This window comes from Myzus persicae, unplaced genomic scaffold (genome assembly GCF_001856785.1).
Source record: "Myzus persicae strain clone G006 unplaced genomic scaffold, MPER_G0061.0, whole genome shotgun sequence".
NCBI lineage: Eukaryota > Metazoa > Arthropoda > Insecta > Hemiptera > Aphididae > Myzus > Myzus persicae.
The window spans coordinates 1-17,696 of NW_019100900.1; the positions used below are offsets into that span (position 1 = coordinate 1).

Here is a 17,696-nt window from a genome sequence, read left to right on the forward strand (position 1 = left end):
ATTAGTAAGCTTAATTCATTTGTTTTACTAGCGGCTGATTTACATGTTATATGGTTATTATTTGTTACTGCGTCGATGTGGAAACATCGTGCATCTCCTCTGCGATTATCTGGTTTATCGAACGGGTACCGCGTTCCTCGTTCGATACATTCGCGTTTCCCGAATTACCATTTCTACTTTCATCGTTACGTTTTTTATAGCAATTATGTATATTATGACCTATCTTATTAAAGAATGAACACATTATTGCTTGCGAAGAATTATAATTTGTGGGTGGCCTAGTAAAATTCACCATTCATCAGGGAACGCTCGTTTTCTCTGCCGCTCTCCACTCTGCGAATCCGCTCACAGTCCCGCTCCCGGTTGTCAAGGTGTTCGGGGACGTCGGACCGCACCCTGACCCAGGTCGAAGTAAGTCACTCTGTACGTTAAGAAGATATTATCCTTTTGGAATACGCTTAGTTCTAATTAAATATATATTGTTTTCAGCGGGCAGCACGCGAACGTTCTCCGGGCCAACAACCCCCCGCTGTACGGCCACAAAGGCAAGTATATTTTGCATAATTAAAATGGCTCTTGATAATATAATATAATCTTAAATAAATTTAAATAAACCCGTTAATTTCAGGAGATCCATGGAGGTGGTGGGCCGACGTCGGCGACGGAAGATGTAAGAATATTATTTTTAGTGTATAAAAAAGAATAATTAAATCTAATTGAGCGCATTATTTTCAAGCGATTCCAGAACTGCCACCGGCCAACAGTAAGTTTTTACAGGAACATTCTTTGCTCTGGAAATTTTGATAATACTTTTCAATTGTTTTGTTTTTTTTTCAGCTGAATAAACTAATGAAATAGTAACAAAAGACATGTGCTTTTCTTTAATTTATGTTCCTTTTCAACTGGGAATTTTTTATTTTTTTTTTATTGGGTATTTTGTAATTTCCATATTTTGTGTGCGCGGTAAGAATGGAATTTAAATTTTCATCAGTTATTTATGTATTCATACAATAGAACAACAATTAGAAAATAAAAATCTGGTGTGTAGTGAACCATCATTGAATACGATATTATGGTAGGCAAGTCAATGAAATACGATAATATAATTGAATATATTACATACAGTGTTGGAATCTAAAGTCAGACAATATTCTAAGGTTCAATGAAATAAATGAAAATACAAAATACCTAAGAGTTTGAGTGGTTTGTACGAAGATGTACATGTAACAATTAGCTGTAGAACTTGACAACTGTTTTGAATACTCCATGTCTGGTTACCTATATGATTATGGTTATTACGGTAAAACTTAGGACACAACTTTTATGATGACATCATTTGTTGTCAATTATCCCTTTAATTACTTTACACTTGGTGTGTTTTATTTCTAGTAAGATATCTACTATGCTCCACGAAAAAGAAATTACAACCAATTGATTGTTTCACAAATTATTGTTTTTAACATAATGATACTCACATACATTGTGAAATTTATTTTTTATAGATATTATTAATCTAATTTATTGATTGATTAGTTTGATTTCAAGTTTAGAACGCTACTCTACAGTGATAAAATCAAATATTGTCGTTGTTAATATAATTTAATGAATTGCAATTTGTTGCAAAGTTGATAAATAAGATAAGTTAAGCAGCAATATCCTTATTTAATTAAATACTCTAAAATATGAAGATTATTATTACTAAGAATTTTTTTAATTAGTTGCAATTGTTACACATATAATGAAATAAAATAAAATCTCAATCGTTAATAGAACAAAAATAAATTAACAGCAATTCCCAGTGGTGTAGTTTGTACAAACTGTTACATGACACAAATTAATAATTATTATCAAATAATGTTTAGGTTAATGTTAATATAGTTTATGTAACGGACATATTGTAAACATATTACTATAGCTAATAACAGTTATTGAATACAATATAACAACACAATAAAAATGTTGACATTAGTTACGAATTCACTATAAACTCATATCATAGTGAATCCGCATCCAGAGAGAATCACGTGGAGTTTGTCAAACTTTCTCTCCACCACAAAGACCACGAAGCACAAGAATAACCACAGCGCAATATATTGTGTTTGAAAAATATAGTAACCGTGTCAGAGCTATGTGTGACATCTTACAAGAATAACAGCAGCATAATATATTATGTTTGAAAAATATTTTAGCCTTGTTAAACCGACATGCTTACCAACACATTAGTCCAGAACCTCCCTGTACACGATGTTCTTGGTGACATCGGTGTACATGCCGACTCTCAGTGACTGTGCATTTCTCACTCTCGAGAATACCACGTACAGTTGCCCGTTCGTGAACACGGGCGACGGCAGTAGCAAACCCACTCGGTCGAACGTCTGACCCTGCGACTTGTTGATGGTCATGGCGAACGACAACCTTACTGAGAACTGAACGTGTCGCATTATGATGGGCAGGTCGTCCTCGCCGCTGGACGTGAGCGGTATCGCAGGCACGACGATATCTTCCTGTGCGTCACCGTTCAAAATCCTGTCCTTGAAATTGTGATAACGGAGTTCGGTGACCACCAACCTTGTGCCATTGCACAGCCGTCTCTTCGGATCGAGATTTCTGAGCAGCATGACGATTGACCCCACCTTCAACGTCAGCCGGTACGGCGGCAGGCCGTCCGGTTCCAAACTATTGAGGAATTCTGTGGGGAAATTGGCCACTTCGTCGGGATCGTCGACGACCACGGTGACGATGGAGATGTAGCTCCTCTAGGCACCGTCGACGCGCTGAAGCACGTCCCTGTTGACGGCTCGACATTCGTCGTTCCTGGGACACGGAACGATTCTCCGAGAAAAGTCGTCGATGTTGGCCAACGATATTCGCTCCGGATGGACGAAATCTATGAGATCAGCAACGTCACATGTCATTTCTCGGGGAATATGCACGGTGTCTGGGACACCGTCGACCGTTGCCGAGCTGGAGCTACCAAGCGGCGAAGCGCGCGTCGTTGTCGGCGCTCATGTTGCGGACCAGGTTGAAGTGATCCATGACTGCACCACAGACTGTTGTGCTTGATCGAAGCCATGACGATGACAGCCCTCAATCCTCTTAGGACCGCGGGCAATATCTGCCTGAAGTCGCCCGTGAACACCATGGGTTTACCGCCGAACGGTAATTCTGATCCCATGACGTCCATGAGCAGGCGGTCCACCACCGTCAGTTGCAGTCCCGGGGACATTGGCGCTTCGTCCCACACGATGAGTGTCGCGTCGCGTATCCTGCGCGTTCGCTCGGACTGCATGGTGATGGTCGATGTAGAGTCGTCGGCAACGTGCCGAACGGCAATCCGAACGTCGAGTCCACGGTCATGCCGACGTCCATGAGTGACGCAGCGATCACGGTGAATGTGACGCATAACACCGACCGGCCACTGTTGCGGAGCGACCAAATGAGGCATCCGTACAGAGTCGGTTCCAGCATTAAGGGGTCGGGCAGGGGCAAACTGTAGTCACCCAGCGACTTTCCGTGCGCACGAAGTAGATCCCCGATGGCGTTCAGACACACGGCCCTCGCGCGGTCGACGTCTTGGAGGTGCCTATTGAAATCCTCCGTCAGGTTTGCTACTTTCGCCTCGTACAACGCCAGCGGGTTAGACGGCTCACAGAACACCTGTATCGTGACGAACAGATACCGCGGTTGCCGCGGTGCGTCCAACGCCGCCGATTCCGTCAGACAGGCCCGCCACGCTCGGTCGCCTTCCAATAACCCGAGTGCAACGGCCGCCGCGGTGTACGATCCAGCGGGTTGACGATGTACATCCGAGCCAACGTCTCGTTTGCCATCATTCTCCGGCGCCGCGCCCACGTCCGCTGAGCCGCGTTCCACGTGTAATGCGTCGGTATATCGGTGTACAGGTATTGTCGAGCTTCCACGTCGTTTATGTTGAGCGTGAAGAACTCGGTTAGCCTCGTACGATGTAGAGCTTCGTTTTGCAACCGCTCTTGCCCTTGTCCCGGTGCGAAGTAGACGTTTTGTCGACCTTACATAATATATACATTATATTATTAATAATGAATAAATGCGATCTGTAGTGAACGTGTAAAAAATTAAATTACCAAAATATTCAATTAATTTAACGGAAAGCACGCGGTTCGCCCAAAACTAGGTCACGCTTTTCATCGCAAATTTATAATAACATAATATAATATATATAGTATACTATTAATATTAAAGAAATACGATCTGGGTGAACGTGTTTTAAAAAACATTAATTAAAAATAATTTTGAAAAATATTAAATTGTATACTCACGATTTATTATTGTCCGCCATTTTATTTAATTTTATTATATCATTATATATGAAAACCTATGAACCATCTTCCACGACAGTCAGCAGTCTAAGAAAGTTGCGCCAGGGCAGTTCATTTGTTAATTGTTTTAGGACGGTTTTCAAAGACATTATCTGATGTTACAATCACAGGTAATCCATGTGGGTGACAAAAATGACCGTAAAGCTGATTAATTCATTGATTGTATTTGCCATATTATATTTTGTTCGAACTCGAACGCGGTATTGAACCTAACATTTTTTGTTTTTGTTTTTTTTTTTTAATTACAACCACCTTTACTCCGAAATCGGTATTTCCTCGTCGTGACTAACTTGCTAGACACTCAAAAACGGCTAATAAGTTGTACTCTTTGGTTTAGACATTCGTAAAAGCACAAAACTGGACCGTTCAATCACATATTTCGAGACTTTCAAACGTTCCCGCCTTCGAAACGGCACGACGAAAATGCATTATCACAAATCCTTATCACCTTCTCTGACATTTTCTCGCCCCCCTACAAACGCGATTTTTATAGTTTCGACTACTCAGTCTCCGCAATCGGTACCCACTTTCAGCTAACACGGGGGGTCTGGGGGTCTCCCCCGTCGACGCTCGAAGAGCTAGTATATATATAAAAACATGATTTAACAAATGGTATCGTACGAACCGGTTTCGCAATTACAAATAATTTCGGTTTTACAATAATTACTTAATACTTTTGGAATATAATGATTTCCTTTCATTAATAATACAAATATACATTTTGGTGAAAAGCGAGTATGTTCTATGAAACAATCTTCGAAATTTTCAAAATCATGTAGAATTATTCCACACCAGTGACATAGAACTACATCATCCAGATTTAGATACTGGGCCAATTTATATTTGTTCTGACCCGTATTTGATGGAAATGTTTTGAACGTTCTCATCCTTGTTGAAAATTCAGAGAATTCCGAATAAGCTGGTGATGAATTAAATCGTATTTGATGTACCAATGCCTGGATATCGTTTGGACATTGTTGGAAATTCATTTAAAAAAAAAAAAATTATAACTTAAAAACAGTTTAATGAAACGATAAGTTGAAGACCACGAAACACAACTTCAGCAAATAGCTTATCCTCAGTAACTGATTATAAAAAAATAATCCTCTTTAAAAATGTAATTTTTGATAAAAATATATACAGTGTAAAAAACATGTGTACATTTTTAATTCCTTGGTTGAGCTTGCTGCAAACGAACAAATCAATTTTTATCATGTAAAATTAATTATACCACATGTTCTCCTGGTACACACATAGTTTGTTTTAAAAATTAGTGTATCCGCAATCGATATAAACAAAAAGCGATATCTAGCAGTAAAATAACGGATGAAATCAATGTCTGTGAAGTTCACGGACTAAGATATACTCTAATGTTCTGTGCTGCTTGTAAGATGAAAGTTTTATTGAAATTTGATCTCAATCTCATAAACTACTTGTCAATTAAGGTACCTTATATTGTATATAGGTAATTCATCTATACAAGTAAATTTTAGATCTTAATTCTTAACTCAATATTATAATACATTTTTTTTTATATAAACTAGGTAGGTGGTGGGTAGTAGGCATCATAAATAATAATTACAACTTAATAATTTAACAATTAATTATTAAATTATTATTATGTAATGCACTTACGTACCTAGATGGCGTTAAGATCGACGTTGTACATTAGTTCCATTGATAACGACGTCGTTTCCAGTCCTGTATATCTTAGTCCGTGGTGAAGTTAGCTCCCGGACGTTTAGCACTTATCATTTCTGATAAGGTAGGTAACCATATTCCTGTATACTATATTGCCTATTCATTTCTTACAAGGAGTCTTAATAAAAATATTTTTCAGATAATTCAAAATGGATGAATGATAATAATTATCAATCAGATTATAATAATTATTAAAATTACAATATTATTAAATATAAATAAGTGATATATTATACTATTATCATTGAAAAGTATAACATAATGAAACATTTTAAAGTATTTTAAATAATTAAAACTTATTTTTTGCAAATATCACCAAATATACACCGTCCAATATTGGATTTCATAAACAGTTATTGTTTTTACTATTTTGAGTAAATATATACGATTATATCATAGGACAATGTATTAATGAAAATAAAAAAAAATCAACTGCAAGTGATATACACCTTATAATGTACATTTAGGCATCAATAGAGTGAAATAACAACAAGATGAATAAAATGATGAAAAACATTGTACCAAAATGAAAATAGAAATCCTAAAACTACAATTATTACAAAAAATATTAAGATCTTCTACAGGTGCATTCCTGACAGTCAAATTAAATCAGCTTTAAGGAAAAAAATGTATATTATCCGACAATAACCCACCAACAGTCTATAATATTATTCAAAACTAATTTAACATTTTGGTAAAACTGCAGGGTCAACAATGGGGAACGAGCTTAAACATTTAATCATACAATGAATAACAATAAACTAGATTATATATATTTTTGTGTTAAAGACCTCCCATTATGATCATAAATTATCAAATTTTTACAAATAGCTTTTAAAAAATAACATTAGTATTAATGGAATAACTTGATAACAAACATTTTTGAATACAATTGCTTGTCCCAATACTGTCACTACACATAAAACAGGGGATATACTTATCATTAATTGTGTACTACCCTATTAATGGACATTACAAATAATAATCCTCCTTAGTTATTAGAAGTTAAAACAAATCCAATTTAACACCCCACATAATTTAGTTGACACAAGGATGATTCTACTATGAAGAACATTTTGGAGGGACGACTTAGCATGAAAACCAAAATGTATGTAGGGAGAGTGTGGTAAGTTGACGAGTCGGGTAAGTTGACGAATTAATAATAATTCTTAACAAATTATGATATCAATCGATATTAGTAACTGATTACATACATGATGTTATGAACCCCTTATTTCTCGATACCGAGGTTATTCTGATACGAATTAAATATTTTATCAATGTTTCTTCTCAAAACCATGCTTTGATAACATTTTCGACTCAATTGAAGTAAGGATTTATGAAGTGCCGTAAGTATAATTACTAAATTGATTTTTTACTTTAGATACTATATGTTATTAGCTATATTTTGAATATATTTATGATAATTATGACAAACTGTTTGTGATGATGAATAATTAAAACGTTTAAAAAAAATTGTGGGGCAAGTTGACATGGGTAAGTTGACGATGTCGTCAACTTACATTTATACATTATATAAAAGTATACAATTTTTGCAACAATTAATTTATTAGGATTAAAATGGCGAGAACTTATACAAGAAAAACCAACAATTCATGGTCGCGTGATACTATGTTTAAGGCAATTGATGAATTTAAAAGGGGAAATTCATCATGTAATGCCATCGCAAAAAAGTTTGATATTCCCGAACCCACTCTACGGCGGTACATCAAAAAAGACAAAGAGGTACTAACCTAAGACATATAAAAATCTTTTTCATACATTTAAAAATTTGGACTGTGTATTTATGAATTTACATATTGTTAAATATAATTAAAACATAGGTAATATGATTAAATATTAAATTCTATTTTCCTACCTCTTTTTTTATTTTATTATCTTATCTAAACATTATAGTTCAGGTAATTGTTATTTGTTCAATTGTACGATATAGAGTACATTATATCAATTGTAACTACCTATATCATTATTGTTTATTTTTAGTACTTTCTATTGCCAAATTAAATGCACAGGTTCAAAGCTTAAATATAAACAAATAATTACATTTATAATATCCAGTCATTTATTATAATATATGATCATTGAATATGTTTATTAGGATTATCCTGTACACGGTGGTCGGGTTAGGGATACATTTTCCTCAGAACAACTAGCACAGTTAAGTAAATACATTTCAGACATTGAACGTAGAGCCTTTGGCTTAACAAAAGTGCAATGTCAAAAATTAGTTTATGAATTTGCTGAAAATAATGGTATTGCACATCGTTTCAATAAGGAAGTTAAGTTAGCTGGTCAGGAATGGCTTAAGAAGTTTATGAAAAGTTTTGGTTTCAGCTTTAGAACACCTGAGTCTACATCAGTTGGTCGTTTGATGTGTTTCAATAAAATAAACGTTAACTCTTTTTTTCTGCTTTAAAAGAAATTAGATTGCAGAATAACTACACACCACACCAGATTTATAATGTAGATGAAACAGGGTGTTATCAACTGTACCAACTAGACAACCTAAAGTCATTTCACCATTGGGCACAAAGCGTGTAGAAAAAGTTTCATCTGGGGAGAGAGGAAAAAATGTAACTGTTGTATGTGGTATGAATTCGTCAGGAGATTATATTCCACCTTTTTTTATCATTCCACGGAAACGTATGCGTCCAGAATTTATGGTAGGATCTCCCCCAGGCAGTCGAGGAATAGCTCATGAAAGCGGGTGGATGACAAATGATAATTTTATTTTATATCTGGACCACTTTATAAAATATGCAAAACCAAGTATTAATAATCCTATTTTATTAATTCTTGATAATCATGCCTCACATACTTCATTGGAATCAATAACATTGTGCAGATTAAATTTTATAATTATGCTTGGTTTTCCACCACACACCACCCATAAGTTACAGCCTCTTGATGTTAGTTTTTTTAGGCCTTTAAAATCATATTATAACCAAGTATGTGACAACTATATTTTAAGTCATGCTGGATTCATTATAACTGAATCACTAATTGGCCATTTATTTGGGGAAGCGTGCGTACTCAAGAGCAGCTACTTTAAGAACAGCTTTAAATGGATTTAAGGCATGTGGGATCGAACCATTTAATCCATTGATTTTCTCTGATGATGACTTTGCTCCAGCTGCTACAACAGATTTATATCCTACAAGTGATACTAATCAAAACACTGATACTCCTATTATTTTGAAACAAGTTCAACAATGTGAAGCAACCACTACAGATGAAATTGACATAAGTTTTCTGTGTCAACTTGGTCCTAGTAACAGAGATGGATTAACTTTTGATGATTACATATCTAATGTTCAAGAACCTGTTCTTAGTGAACCTAGAACTGATAAACTGCCAAACCTTCCTATAGCAACTAAGACTCTAAGTAATCGAAAAAGAGAGAAACTGCCATCTATGATACTTACAAGTTCCCCAGTAAAAAATCATCTTGAAAAAAAAAAGAATTTAAAAGAAGAATTGATGAAAGCAAAGGTAGAAAGACAATTAAAACGGCTGGAAAAAAATAAAACAAAAAAGACTAAATCATTAAAAAGAAAAACTGTAAAAAAGTCATTATTTCAACTACCTGAATCATCTGAAGATGAAGAACCTCATTATGTAGACACAGATAATGAGGATTCAGCTGATGAAGATTGCCTTTATTGTAACGGACCTTATAAGAATGACGTACATGGAGAGAAATGGATTCGTTGTATTAAATGTGTGAGATGGGCACATGAATTATGTGCTGGTGTAGACAATTTCAAGACTTATACTTGTGAAATGTGTGAAATGTAATATGTTAACTTTTTATTATAATGTACTAAAAATTAGTTTTAGGTGTAACTGAAAAAAAGATAGTTACTAAAAAAAGGTATTTTTTTTTGTTTTAGCTACCTAGCTATTGTTTTTAATATCATGAGATAGTACCTGACTTAATTTTTTTAAATTGTTCTGTTGTTAAGTTTTGAATACTATGATATTGAAATCAAATTTATTTTGTTTATATTATATACTAAAAAGTATTTTAATTATGATAATTATGTAATTGTTAATACTTAATTATGACTGAAGAAAGTTCCTAAGAATTTCGAGTATTTTATTTTAATTTTAAATATTTTTTATTGTTTTGTTTAAACGAGAACTTATTTTTTTTTTTCTAAAATGTCTATATAATTAAGTTGTTAATTTTGAATAAAGGATATTGAATTATTTGAATTTGTATTATTTCTTGAATCTTAACTTTCATTGTGCATTTAATTTGTATGAAACATTTTAATAAATTAATTCCTTAAATAAAATTATTTAATTAAAAGTAATATTCATCAATTTATTTCAAGTAACTTATTATAATATTTTCAATATTATCATAGATTAAAGAAACATAATATTTATTCTATATTTCGTTGATTTATTCATGTAATAATGTACACCAGTCAACTTACCCCAGGTATGGGTTAAGATGACGAATTCAGAATTTTTTTTTGTAAAATTTGTAAGTAATAAACCCTTTAATATTAAAACTTGAAATTAGTACAGGTTATTCTTCACATTTAAGGCAATGCTTGTACAAAATTTCATGATTTTCAGTTTATTTTTTAATAATGAAAATATTAATCAATCCTTAGGTTCGTCCACTTACCACACTCTCCCCTACACTGAATTAGACCAAACTAAACCGAACTAAACTAAATTAACTAATTTACTTATTTAGATAATTGTAAAATTTAAAAAAATGTATAAATATAAAATGCTAAATAGTACGCGAGTATAATTCAAAATAATTTAAGAAATTTCTGCGATTTCTGGAAAAAAGAAATAAATGTATTAAAATCTGAGCCTTATAACTTCATTTTTTATACATCCTTAACTAAAATTATACTTTAATATTTTTTTTACGTTATCACTTATCACACATACTTTAGACCATACAATTTCGGGTTTTTCTCTGACAAACTGTTATTTTGTCTAAACTCATAAGTCATTAGTCACGATCACAAAGGTGAACTTAACAATGGCGTTGTTGGTTTATCGCCTTATCGCGGTCATATATTTTATCTATGTTTCGTAGGTTTTAGCCTTCATAAGGATTTAGGAACTTTTTATTCTTTAGTTGCGAATTTATAAACGTATTGGTATAGAAACCCGTGTATGTGTTAGTTTTCGGTTTTTCATTTTAGTAAAATTCCTAAAAGTAAAGGCTTTTTTTATATTGTGAGTTTCCCAGTTGTATTTTATTTTCTTAATATTTGAAATGAAATTTTCACCTACATACTAAGAGCTTATAGGTAAGGTTTCATAATCTATTAAGGATTACTGCACAATAATAAATAAGAATAAACTGTAAGTACGTAGGTAAATAAAATCAAATTTAATTATGAAATACTGAAATACGCATTCCGTATTTCCAATACATTTATATGATATTTTTAGTGATGGAATATGTATTATTAACCATTAAATATATTATACTTATTATTATTTTATACTAGTAAGATATTTTAGTATTTTTTTAATATTCAAGTAACTTTACCTAATATATCGTTGCTTTTTTCAATATTTTAATTATACTGCAGCTAGGTACCTAGTCAAGTTGATACGATACAAAAATGTAAAAATTCAAAATACCTTTAACTCGCTTTTATAATTTTTAAAACCTACATTTTTTTTAAGTAATTATTTTTTATTCATTTATTTTAATTAACTTTATTTTAACTACGAACTAGTGATCACTATAAATTATTATATCATTTATTTTAATATTATGTAAAAAAGATATAAGTATCTAAATATAATATATATAAATAATAAATCTGTACATAAATTATGTGGGAACGTATTATTTACGTAATGTTAATAATTATAGATTTTTCTATTTTTTTCTATTTAATTTTTATATGATTTTTTTTTTAAATGATTGTTAATTATTATTTATAATTATATATTTTTCAATTTTATATTATTTTTATGAGATTTTTAAAAAAAATTATTGTTAATTATTATTAATAATTATATATTTTCTACTTTTTTTATTTGATTATTATATGAATTTTTTTTTTAAATTATTGTATTTAAATACAATAAATATATTATAATAAATCTGCAATCTTACAGTTTTAAAAAAAAAACATACCGGTGGAATATACATTTTTTCTTCAGGTAAAAAAAACATACCGGTGGAGTTTACATGCGCCCATCAATAACCACAAAGTGTTTTGGAAAATACATGAAACATCAATTTAGGGCATTTAAAACAGAAACAATAATAATTCGTTTAGCGTCCTAATTGATATGGTTTCATTTTACAAAACGAAATATTATAAGAAAATAAAAATTAATATAACACATTAAAACAAATCACAAATGGGATTACAAAAATAAATTATAATGTGCCTATAACTGACACATATTTTAAACGTCGTTGATGGTACTCATTGTTATTGTTCAGATTAAATTATAAAAATAGAATAAAAGCACAAACATTATTTTTATTAATGCTAGGTATTTGTAATATTCATAGTTATTATTTTATGTTACAAATTATACGTTCATTGCTAATTATTAGGGCTCGGGTGTTGTTGCAATTGCATGTTTTTATTTGGTTATTTAATTGGCTTGAAATTATTTTCACAACACAACGCAAAACATATTATAATTTATAAGTTAATGGTGCATATTTTTTTCATATTAAATGACTTTGTAATTTAAATCACATATTTCTTAATTTTATCATTTTTTAGAACATATTTAATAATTGTTGATAAATTGATAACAAAATTTGAAAAAGGTGCAATAAAAAAAATAATCATATATTAATTTTGAGAGTTCTCATTAGGTTTTATTGTAGGCATCATCATTTTCAAATAGGTTCCAAATTTTTCTAATTTTTATTTTGGCTTTAATGATGTGTAATTTAATGGGAACATTTAAAAAAAAAATCAATTTTATTTCCATACAATTTTTCAAGCTATTTATTTATTTTCTCTTATCTTATACTTTGCAATTATGTTGAGTTTACTAAAATATTTGTATTTATGTAATGTTTAATTTAGTAAAATATTTATATTTATGATAATGTTTCATTAAAAAGAAAATAAGTGCATATTTTAAAGCATATTTGTACTTTTTAATCGCATACAAGTGCATGCATATTTAGTACATTTTATGTGCATTAAGTTCCGAACCCCCTTATTATTAACAAATCATGTTTATTGATATCATATTTTATTTTTTTGTGAAGTTTTTCGTTTGGGTTAAAAAAAAAATTGTTTCTGTTATAACATTGGAAAACTGCAGTGGCGCATAGAATAAAATATTATAGTATATAAAATGTATTATTCTTGTGGATTACAAAGCGTTCATTGAAGTTTAAAATGGAAATAAATAATATATAATTTTAAATTAAATGTTTATAGGTACATACATTTTTTTGGACAGTCTCGCCGCAAATGTCCAAACGCCCCGCACGAATGGCAAGTTACATTTGACCGTCCACGTTCCCGTCCGCGACCCCGAAAACCATTATATTGAGGCCCATAGTTATATGTTTCTGGTGGTGGCGGTTGTACATGTTGTACCATTTGAACTAAATTTAAATAATTATAGTATATTAGAGACTATTTTTTAACTAATATTAATATTATATAAATTAGTTATTAAAATATTTTACTATTGAAACTAACCGACTGACACAATCCCGGACACAATTGATTTAAAAGCCTCTGTATATATGGTCGTGGACGGTGTGGTAGTGTGTCCACCACGTCCACGCATTAGACCGCCACGACCTCGTGCCAGCCCAATTCTGCCACGGTCAGGCGCATGCAGCATGGGCCATGTCTCGGCTATTTTCCTTGCACCGTAATTGCCATCATTGACCTTCGACAGCTTATAAATTAGTGAAAATTAATACCAAACATCATAATATAAGAAAAACCATATAATTAACTTACGGATTCGGATCACAAATTATAATTTCGAAGTTTTGTGCATTGTCAGCCAGCGCGGACCTAACTAATGCACAAAACACCGAATAATTATCTATTTCACACTTTGGAAATACCCAAATCGACGATCGTAACCCCAATGACAATGTGTCGTCGATTTGGGTTTCCAAAGTTCTGAAATAGTACCTCGCCCTTCAACCAAATGATGAAATTTCTACTATTTGCATAATCTGCAACTACGCGGCCCTTCTCAAAAGAGAACCAAACTCTGTTGGATATCAATCTGTAATAATAAATTGAAACAAACATTTTAGTATTTAGTTACATGTAGATCGGTATAGATGGAATTTAAAAATTAAAATTAAAATTACTCATCTTTCAAGTTGAAGTTTGTGAGGCATCTGTCCAAAGTTGAATTATCTCTGGCACTAGCAAGATCGACGGGTAATATCAATACTTCCAGCCGATCTGCAGCAGGCGCAGAACTCGCGGCTCTCCACCCGCAGAGGTGGAAATCTGTGAGGTAGTATTTGAGGCTATATAAATTACATTTACAATGAAATAGGCAGTGAATTAATTTCCCAATAAATTATTTACGATGTATACAAAATAAAAAAACTAATAAAAAAATCTTACGTATTGGGGATCAAACACTGTAATGACCGTACCTTGGCCGAATGTGGTGGAAAGCAGACCACGCACCTGATACCAATCCAGCCGATCCAAATTGCACCCAAGCTTTGGAATGATCAATTGATTTATTTCTTTATTTCTAAATCAATCAATCGACCCCACAACTGGTTCAACGAATCGGCCAGTGATTGGAGAGTCGGTTTGTGGTGAAATAACACCTTCGTGACAAGGTGAAAAACATAAAGTTTACCTCCCTCGTCACTCGGGTGTAATTCCGCCACACCACCGACCCGGACCTTTTGGTCCATCAAGGTTCCGAGGGCTCCATACTTCAGCCTGCAATTTAAATAGAATTAAATAATTTTTTTAATATAAATCAAAAATGAAGATATTTGAAAATTTCACAAAACGCATTTATTGTACAACTATGCGAGTTTATCAGTTTTTTTTTATTAATTTAAATAATACAACATGTTATACAAATTTTGCGCAATTTATTTCAGCACATTAAAAAATGTTTAAAACATATCAGATAAATATATAAATTACAAACTATAATATTGCTTGAGTATGTTCGTATTTTTGGAAAATAAAGTTATGAATGATAGAAAATGAAGCTATAAGCGTAAACACATTGTATACGGTATAAAATCCTGTATTAAAACTTAAAAGAAATGCAAATTTGAAATTACTGCATATAGAACTCAAACTTGATTACTAAACCACGTCCATTTCCCATTTGAAAATTGAATCTTATCAATAAAAAATAAATACAATTATTTAAGTAAAAAATTGTTCATTACACAAAATGCATAAAATGTCAATGTTGATTTGTAAACTAATACTGCAAAATATTGTAAACTAAGCTATACATGTTCAATCATGCTATATAGAACTACAATACAAGTATAAAATAAGGTTGTTCAATAAGAGTTAAATACTAGAAAACTCGAACCTTAGAATTACTCTCCTGGATAATTTCATAAAAAGGATTTAGAAACTTTTTCATTCTAAACCCACGAATAATCAATTTGAATTCTGGTGCAAATTACGTTTCATATTTTTTGACTGTTCATGATATTGCAAATAGCAAATTACATAGGTCCAATAAATTATAATATTTATTTTGGGACAAATTACAAACGCCATTTAAAAATGTTGGTGATTATTGCACTTATGGTTTACCTATATTTTGGGTAAGTTGTTGTGCCATTTAGCAAAAAAAAAAAGTTTATACACATTTAATACCATTGTATAAAATAATTCTATACAGCGTGTATAATAAAATGACTATAATACGATATTATACATTTGTATATACAAATTTACGGTTCCCGGTCAAAATATCTCCGATAAATATCTCCAGTACAAAATATCTCCTATTAAAAATATCTTTAATGCAAATAAAGAATATTATTGGTAAAAAATATATTATTATATTGTATTTTATAATAATACTGATATCTAAAATGATTAACCTAACCGAAGTAAGTACATTTTCTAGTAATAATGTTTACTTAATATTACTATAATATTTTGTTTAAATAAGATAAGGTGTATTCAAATTATGGGCCATGAACAAATTTATTTTTATTTTTTGGCCATTGACACCAAAAAGGTTGCTGACCCCTGCCATAGGCAATAATAACTAATCATAATTTTACACTGTCATACTGACCTAATTGTATTATCTGATATATTTTTCACGATTACGAGTAGGATTACAAACCATGATAAATGACTTTATCGACGTAATGAAAATTTATTAAAAACAGATTAAGGAGCAAACTATCGGAATCAAAACTAGAGGCGTTTATGTTAATGTCTGTCGAAAAAGAAGTTTTATATAATATAGACACAGATGACATGCATGATTAATAAAGTAGTTAGTACCTCTAAAACATTAACAAAATAATTAATGTATTAATTAGTTATAAATATTAAAATATATTAATTGTGTAACTAAATTTGAGTAATTTTTTTTCATAAAGGGCCATAAGGCATAGGCACAGGTTTCCCGGGCCGAATTTTTATCCCAATCCGCCTCTGTAAATAACCTCATGTTAAGGTCAAAATGGAACAATCTTTGTCGGGTGAACCAAGTCCTAAAAAAAGAAAAAAATTCAATGATTACGATGAACGACTATTTAAAATGATAAGTCAATACAACGAAATGACATCTCTGAAATATTTAAGGGGAATTGCCCACAATCTTAAATTTTAATACATTATCTTGATTTGATTTTTTATTATTTTTATTTTCTGTTTTTGCGACAAATATTATTGTATACACGTAAAAATCACTGTATTATACTTGTAACAAATAATAATTATAACATAATACTTTAAAAATAACATATTATGATTACAATAACATATTTTTAAATATTAAAATATTTTTATGGGGGAAATTTGCATTAAAGATATTTTAAATCGGAGATATTTTGTACTGGAGATATTTTAAAGTGGAGATGTTTTTGACTAGAGATATTTTGTCGGAGATATTTTGACCGGTCACCCAAATTTACATCATCACTACATATTATAACAAATCGATATCCAAATAATTATTATTTTCAATGTGAGTTCTATATCATAATGTTATTATAAAGGAAAATGACACAAATATTTGCCAATTATTTAATTCATGATCATTTTAAAATTATTCTCAATTGTTTTAAAACATACATGATATACTTGGTCTTGAAATAAAATTAAGTACAACATATACATTATTAATAGGGTTAGGATGTTTATGATTTTGCATATTTTTTTTAGGTTGTCCAATAGCATCCATTCTTATACAGAAATATGTTTTATGATATTTATATTCAAAATATCATAATTTTATTTTGCATATAATTGCATATTTTACCATTTTTTTTTAAAAAAGTGCATAATTTGTGTTTTTTTCTGTTTTTAAGCGCATATTTGACAGTTTTCGATGCAAAATGCTGAAAAACACTCGAAAGTTAGGAATAAAACTCGAAGTTATGTAACCGACAAGAAAATTTGGGTTTCAATCGATGAAACAACT

The 17,696-nt window shown here is 31.3% G+C and overlaps 1 pseudogene; it reads right to left on the reverse strand.

Moving 5' to 3' along the window:
- Positions 1-2,219: 2,219 nt before the first annotated feature.
- LOC111026666 lies at positions 2,220-3,009 on the reverse strand (annotated as a pseudogene).
- Between the last annotated feature and the right edge of the window lie 14,687 nt (positions 3,010-17,696).